We start from the raw sequence: 8401 nt of genomic DNA, 5'->3' as shown, positions 1-8401 counted from the left end.
TAATTCTCATTTTGATGGTGCTGTTTATTTTGAGTGGCAGGCTAGAAGGGTTACTGCATGGATTGAAAGATCACACTGTGTCCTTTTTTTTTTCTTTTTTACATGTGTACCTATGCAACAATCTTGCATGTTCTTCACATGTACCCCAAAACCTAAAATGCAATAAAATAAATAAATGCGAAAAAAAAAATGTATCCTTTTTTAATATGCTAGGTCCCTACACCTTTAGTATCTGTGATACCTCCAGCTTCTCTGACTACATCCGTGGGGGCATCGTCAATCAGGTCAAAGTATCTAAGAAGATTAGTTTTGTGAGTAGTGGTGGTGGAGATGTGCACTATGTGGTTCATGAATTTCTAGTTTTTTCACAGCTGTGGTACTGATAACCTTGCTTTCCACAGAAATCCTTGCTTGCCTCACTGGCAGAGCCAGACTTTGTAATAACAGACTGTGCCAAGTATTCTCGCCCTGCTCATCTACATATTGGCTTCCAGGCACTGCATCAGTTCTGTACTCAACATAGCAGGCCACCTCGTCCCCACAACAAGGTATGTGAGTGGGCCAGCCAGCCAGGGTATTTGTCTTGAAGCCTGTCCTACGTCTCCATCTGCCTGCTGTTGCTGCTGATCCTGCTGCTCCCTCTGGTCCTCCCGCTCCTCCTCTTCATTCTTCTTCCTCTTCCTTTTCTTCTCCTCCTGTTTCCTCTTCTTTCTCCTCTTCTCTTCCTCCTTCCTCTTCTCCTTCTCCTCTTTCTTCTTCCTCTCCTTACATTTCTTCTTCCACTTCTCTTCTTCCTCTTCCTCCTCTTCTCCTTCCCCTTCTTCTCCTTCCTTCTATTCCTCTTCTTCCATTTCTTCCACCTCTTCTTCTTCCTTTTCCTCTTCTTCTTCTCCTTCCTCTTTCTTTTCTTCTTCTTCCTCTTCTCCTCCTCCTCTTCTTCTTCCCCTCCTCCTCTTCCTCCTTCTCCTCCTCTTCCTCCTCATCCTCCACCTCTTCTTCTTCTTCTCCTCCTCCTCTCCTTCCTTTGTCCCTCTCTTCTACCTTTTCCCTAAAAAGACCTCTTTTGGCTTCCTCTGGCCCAACAGGAAGATGCAACAGAACTAGTGTCTCTAGCATAGGCTGTGAATGCACAAGCCTTGCCAGCAGTGAAGCAAGGCAGCCTGGATGAGGACCTCATCCGGAAACTGGCATATGTGGCTGCTGGGGATTTGGCACCTATAAATGCCTTCACTGGAGGCTGGCTGCCCAGGAGGTTATGAAGGTTAGCAGGGGGTGGTAAAGGGAATGTCTGGGTGTGGTCCAGCTGCTTCCCTGAGTTTATCAGTTGCTGTTCATCTGTTTCAGCCCTGATTAACCACTGATCATTCTCCCTCAGGCGTGCTCTGGGAAGTTTATGCCAATCATGCAGTGGCTGTACTTTGATGCCCTTGAGTGTCTCCCTGAGGAGAAAGTAGACTTCATGGAAGACCAGTATCTCCCGGTACATAGGAGGGGGCCTATGGGAAAGGCACTGGGAGCATGTCTAAGGCAACTCCTCTCTGACCTTCCTCTTTTCACATGACAGCACCAGAATGGTTATGATGGACAGGTGGCTGTGTTTGGCTCGGACCTGCAAGAGAAGCTGGCCAAACAGAAGTACTTCCTGGTGAATGCCCCTGTTGGACACCTGTTACTTTCACCTCCCTGTCTTCTGGCCACCTCCTCTGGGATCTCAATTTTCTGCCTCCCACCAGAGTGTCTTTTGGTTCTTGAAAGCTAACTACATCTTCCTTTCCATTTTCTGTATATTGAATGAAAGCTTAATGTATGCCTTTCCTTCTCTTCTTAATGTATGCCTCCCACCAGAGCATCTTTTGGTTCTTGAAACCTAACTACATCCCCCTTTCCATTTTCTGTATATTGAGTGAAAGCGTAAATACATGCCTTTACTTCTGTGATAATGAAAGGTTTAATGGCCCTGGGAGCTGAATGTGTGGCAATAGGCTCTCGTGTCTTCTCTTCCTATATTCAGGAAGAGTGTGGAGTATTGGGTGACTCTGCACTGTCCCTAGTCACTCTGATGAGGTGTGTCTTATTTGTTGTATTTCAGGTGGGTGCTGGGGCCATTGGCTATGAGCTTCTCCGGAGTTTTGCCATGATTGGGCTACGTTGTGGGGAGGGTGGTGAAATAACTGTTACAGACATGGACACCATCAAGAAGTCCAATCTGAACCGACAGTTTCTCTTTCAACCCTGGGATGTCTCGGTGAGTAGGTCAGGGTCAGAGTTTCTCTCACTTCTCTACTCTCTCTCTCTCATTTTGGATCTTCATGACCCAGGTCTTTTTGTCGCTGTCTTTCAGCTCTTTTCTCGTTAATTTTTCATTCAACATGTGTTGAATACCTTGTGTGTTCTTTCATTGGTATTTTTCATAAATCTGCAATTATTTTGTGTCTGTTGGGAATCACTGTTAATGTTAAAACTGAAGTTGGATTATAAAGGGATTATCTAGAAAGTTTCCTGTAAATTAATTTACAGGAAATTGATTGTTTATTATATTTATTAATATTAATTATATTTGTTAACATTATCATTCATTAACAATAAATTCATTGTTAATTTTGCCTGCTTACAATCCCTCATTCTTTTTATACCCAACGTAATAAATACTATTTTAGACATTTGAAATTCATCAGAGGTAGCAAAAGAAGGGTTCCTGTCCTTGTCTAGTGGGAAGATGCAGAGATGTCTCAGAATGCAGTCCCATGTCCTCTAGACGTTTTTCAGACTCTTTTTGAGCCTATGTGATCACAATTATATTAAGAATACCAAGACATTATTTGCCATCTTCCTTCTTCCTTTATCAAGTAAAGAACAGATTTTAGTTTAGGAAGCCTTTGTGAACTCACTGAAATGAGCATTTTCCAAATGGCCAGTGCTTGATGATAAAAGTTATTCTTGGCCAGGCGTGGTGTTTTACACCTGTAATCCTAGCAGTTTGGGAGGCTGAGGTGGATGGGTCACCTGAGGTCAGGAGTTTGAGAACAGCCTGGCCAACATGGTGAGTTGCCATCTCTACTAAAAGTACAAAAATTAGCCAGGCATGGTGGCAGGCACTGGTAATCCCAGCTGCTTGGGCTGCTGACACAGGAGAATCGCATGAACTCAGGAGGCGGAGTTTGCAGTAGGCTGAAATGGTGCCATTGCACTCCAGCCTGGGCGACAAGAGCAAAACTCTGTCCTAAAACAAACAAACAGAAAATTGTTGTTTATAGATTAATTTAGAATGCTCAACAAACCGCTAGACACTGATAATGCAATTAAGGATTATGAAAATGTTTTTATGCGTTATCTCCCATATATCCTTTAGCAAAATACATAGCAGACTGAATGTAGTGGATATGAGAATCCAGCTGTCTTTATGAGGCTACATAACTTAAAAAGAGATTTTCAAAATCCAGTATCATGTGACTCTTGTTACTGAAGTTAGCTTTTTAGTCTTTAGCTACCTATTTATGTTTCTTTTGGTTTTATTATTATTAGAAAACCTGAGGTACATGAGCAGAACATACAGGTTTGTTACGTATACATACATGTGCCATGGTTATTTGCTGCACACATCATCCTGTCACCTACGTTAGGTATTTGTCTAACGCTATCCCTTCCATAAAGCCCCACCCAGCAATAGGTCCCGGTGGGCGATGTTCCCCTTCCTGTGTCCGTGTGTTCTAATTGTTCAGCTTCTACTTATGATTGAGAACATGGGGTGTTATTACTGAATGATTATTCCTGAACTTCTATATTGGAAATGTTTTATAATGTTTGTATTGCACATAATGGCCTTATTGCACTTTGAAATGGACTGACTTTGAATGACCTCAATTTAAATTTCTAACTTGGAAAATAATGATATCTGTTGCCTATATAACAGGTTATTTAAAAAATATTTTTATAGACCCCTGTGTTTAACAACTGCTGTCATAAGCAAATACAGTAGCAAAAGATACAGTTGCTGTTAGAATGTGGGAAGTACTAATGATGAAAAACAAACTAAGAGGCAGTTGGAAGTGCCATAGAAATTGCTTTGCAGGGTAGGTAAGGAAGGCCTTGTTGGAAAGTTGGCATTTCTGCAAAGACTTAAGAGAATGTAGGAGAATCAGTGGAACACCATAGGAAAAGTGTACCAGGCAAAGTAAGGGCCTGAGCAAGACTTCGAGCTGAAATATGCCTGTGGTGTTTAGTAACAGAGTTCATATGGAAGGGAACACACTTATTTTACTCCAACTGAAATTAGAAGCCAGTGGAGAGTTTTGAGCAGAACAGGAATGTGAGTTGAGCTTTGATAAAACCCTTTTTGTTCTTGTACCACTTGGTGTACATAAAACCTTGGTTTTAGTTTTGATGCCTGTGTCCCAACTCCAGGTGTCATTAACTTAAAAATAATTAGATGTTGGGGCTGGGTGCGCTGGCTCAGGCCTATAATTCTAGCACTTTGGGAAGCCAATGTGGGCTGGATCACCTCAGGTCGGGAGGTTGAGACCAACCTGGCCAACATGGAGAAACCTCCTTCTATACTAAAATTACAAAATTAGCCAGGTGTGGTGGCACATGCCTGTAATTCCAGATACTCAGGAGGCTAAGCCAGGAAAATGGTTTGTACCTAGGAGGCAGAAGTCGTGATGAGTGGTTTGCACCATCACACTCCACCCTGGGCAACAAGAGGAAAATTCCATCTCAACAAAAGAAAAAAATGCTGTATAGGTGAAATAACTGATAACCTCATAGATTGCTTTATTTTTGTGTCATTTGTTTTGTTTTGTTTTGTTTCAGCGTCATTTTTCACAGCCCCAGCCACATGGCATCTTCATGGGCTTCCTTTTGGCCAAACAGCAGCCCTCTGAACTCTGTTTAGGTCTTTTCATGTTGGCCCTATATAGATTTGTTGGGCTGATTTGTGCTTAACAGCTTTGTTTCCCCATCTGCCTCCAGAAATTCAAGTCTGACACAGCTGCTGCAGCTGTGCATCAAATAAATCCACACGTCAGGGTAAGGAGCCACCAGAATAATGTGGATCCTGAAACAGAATGTATCTACGATGATGACTTCTTCTAAAACCTGGATGGTGTGGTCAATGCTCTGGACAATGTGGATGCCCGTGAGTTTGCGGGTGGGTGAGGAAGAGGGCAGAGTTGTGAATATGAATATTGCAGGTTGCTGATGTTCCTGTCTGTCTCCCATTTCTAATGCCACTTCCATCACTTCTCCAAGGCTTGTACATGGACAGCCACTGCGTGTATTACTGAAAGCCGCTACTGGAGTCTGGAACACTGGGCACCAAGGGCAGTGTGCAGGTGGTGATTCCCTTGCTGACAGAGTCTTACAGCTCTAGCCAGGACTCCCCTGAGAAATCCATCCCCATCTGTACACTAAAGAGCTTCCACAATGCTACTGAGCATACCCTGCAGGTAATCAGCCTTAGGGGTAACAGAAGGTGGGGAGACAGGCACCTAGATAGGTGGCCTCTGGGTGGTGAAGCCTCTGTCATTTAAGTGTTGAAAGCCATAGCATAGCTTGTGTATTTTCTCCAAAATTCTTTCCTTTTCTTAGACTCAGCAGCCTAAGTTTGTAAAAGTGATTCATTTCTTTTTGTCTCATACTTCAAAATTTTTATTTTGGAAGAGCATCTTTATGCAAGGCAAAACATCTTTATATGAGTATAGAATGTAACTTATCATTATGTAAAAAGTAGAAATAGAATATAATTTATCATTATGTAAAAAGTGTAAACATAACTGCTTGTGCACAAAATTTATTTATTTATATTCTAGTTTTTAAAATTACCTCTAAAACATGAATTGATAATTGTATTTTCCCGATTTTTGCCCAAAATGTGTTTAACAGCTGGCTTGTTAGGATGGTTCTGTTTCTCTCTTAACAGAACAAGTCATATATTACCTAGTTAGGTAAAGTGAACACACCTGGATAATTGACACCTAGAATACCTAATCCTAATTAACTACCCTTTCAGCCCAAGAATAACCATTACATTTTCAGACTTAGTCTCAGTGTTATGTTTGAGTCTATGACTAGGGGGATTATAAAGATGGGATGCAGAGAGGGAGAAAAAACTAATTCTCATTTCAACCAGGCAGGTACAGAATGAATATGTTTGTGTTGTCACCACTGTCTCTCTCTCTCTCCCCTACCTAAATATGTGAATGTGTACATAACTTTTACTAGGATGTGATATTCTACTCTTTGCCTAACATGCAGGGAGGCCCATTAAAAGGTTTTAAAATAGATTTGCTTCATAACCTTGGACTTAATTTCTCCATGCCTCAGAGTTCTTGCTGTAAAATGTGCATGATGATAATATCTCTCAAAGGGCTTTTATAAAGCACTTAGCACTTGGTATGTACTTAGCACTATTTTACCTATACTTTATAATTTATGTATTTGCTCATTCCTTTATAGAAATGTCATGAGGTGCAGATTTTAGTGTTACAGTGTATGTTTTGAAATACTACCCTCTGTGCCTGAAGTCACAAAAGGTGGTTGTGTTTAGCAGATCTGAAGTCGAAACTAAATGCCCATTCTCAGGGTGCCCCAGGCAACTTCATCAATGACTTATTGACTGCCTTTCCAAGGCTCAGAGGGCAAAAATAAGCACAACAATCCTTATCTGTCTTGTTTTCTCCCCAGTCACCAAAATCTGTAGGAGGATCATTCTTGTTCTCTTCAGTTGATTTTTTAAATAAGATCTACAATAGTCTCAAAAGAGATGTGCAATACTCCCAGAAATACTCAAAAGAGAATATTGCACATTTCATTTAAAAATAAGTTTCCATGCATGTGTACTATGTAAACACTGTGCAGATCAAGGCCATTAGTTTTTAAGTTTGAGGTGGGAAGATGGAGAAATTTGGGCAGCCCCATTTGGGAGGCTTTTCTCTTCTATTCTCCCAGAGCACTTGTCTCTTCCTGCTTGCTCTATTTTACTGATGGTATTTCTACTGCTGATAGAGTCTCATTTTGTCTACCATTGTAATTTTATCTGCCCTGCCTATAGTGGGCTCGAGATGAGTTTGAAAGCCTCTTCAAGCAGCCTACAGAAAACGTCAACCAGTACCTCACATGAGTAACTCAAATGCCCCCTCTCCCTATCCCCTGCCTGCCAGCCAAGGCAAAGCATCTTGTCTAATTTCCTAACAACTCTTAATACTCACTGTCAGGCTCACTGTGAATGAATGAATGAGGCAGGTGATTCCAGGGTCAGAGTTGTGTATTTGTCTACGTGGGGAGGTGGCATGTCTTCCTGTCTGTTCTACTCCAATGGGGGGTCAGATGTAGCTTTCCATGAAGACAGTGCGATTTCCATGAAGACTACTCCTAAGGCTATTGATTAGTCCTGATGTTTGCCTCATAGAAACCCCAAGTTTATGGAGCAGACGCTGCGGCTGGCAGACACCCAACCCGTGGAGTTGCTGGAGAATGTGCAGCGCCGCCTGGTGCTGCAGAGACCAGAGACTTGGGCTGATTGTGTGACCTGGGCCTGCCGCCAGTGGCACAGCCAGTATTCTCACAACATCCAGCAGCTGCTGCACAACTTTCCTCCCGACCAGGTATAGTGTGCTTCCAGTGTCTATTTGGCAGAATACACTTTCTGGAAATGTGGAGTTTACTGGAGGCTTTGGACATGGTTCATTCTAGTTAAGGCAGGTGTCACAGGCACCTTAAGGTATGGGGTTTCAGAAAAGTGGTAAGGCCAGTGCTTTCTGCAGACACCTGTTTTTGCTCTGTTCCTTTTCTTTCAGCCCAGACACTTGGCCTCTTCTCTGTCTCCTATGGTGCAGGCTAAGTCAAATCTGATTCCCAGTAAAGCTGTAGAGATTATCCTAGGGGAGACATTTTGGAAATAAGAGTGCAAGTGCCTGCTCTGTGTGACACTAGGGCAAACCATATACATTTTTTTTCTTCTCTTCAGGAGTCTCATCTGCGAATAGGTAATAATGCTTATCTGATAAGAATTTGGTGAGGATTAATTTGTCTGTGGATATGACAGTTAGCAAAATGCTTGACAACCCTTAAGAGATTAAGTGCTGTGTCTAGTACAACGTGAGTTTCCAGGGATAATGAGTTTAGTGTTTTGAGACTTCAGGTAAAAAGTGCCAGAGAGGCCAGGTGCGGTGGCTCAAGCCTGTAATCCCAGCACTGTGGGAGGCCGAGGCGGGTGGATCACGAGGTCAAGAGATCGAGACCATCCTGGTCAGCATGGTGAAACCCCGTCTCTACTAAAAATACAAAAAGATTAGCTGGGCATGGTGGCGCATGCCTGTAATCCCAGCTACTCAGGAGGCTGAGGCAGGAGAATTGCCTGAATCCAGGAGGCAGAGGTTGCAGTGAGCCGAGATCGCGCCATTGC

At 42.6% G+C, this 8401-nt stretch overlaps 1 pseudogene; it reads left to right on the top strand.

Annotated features, from left to right (window-relative positions):
• Positions 1–213: 213 nt before the first annotated feature.
• Positions 214–8401, top strand: part of LOC108298844 — an 11961-nt pseudogene continuing 3773 nt past the window's right edge.

The sequence above is a fragment of the Cebus imitator genome, unplaced genomic scaffold, assembly GCF_001604975.1.
Source record: "Cebus imitator isolate Cc_AM_T3 unplaced genomic scaffold, Cebus_imitator-1.0 Scaffold1132, whole genome shotgun sequence".
NCBI lineage: Eukaryota > Metazoa > Chordata > Mammalia > Primates > Cebidae > Cebus > Cebus imitator.
Note: the sequence above shows the minus strand (reverse complement) of the source record. Positions and strands in the feature narration are given on the sequence as shown.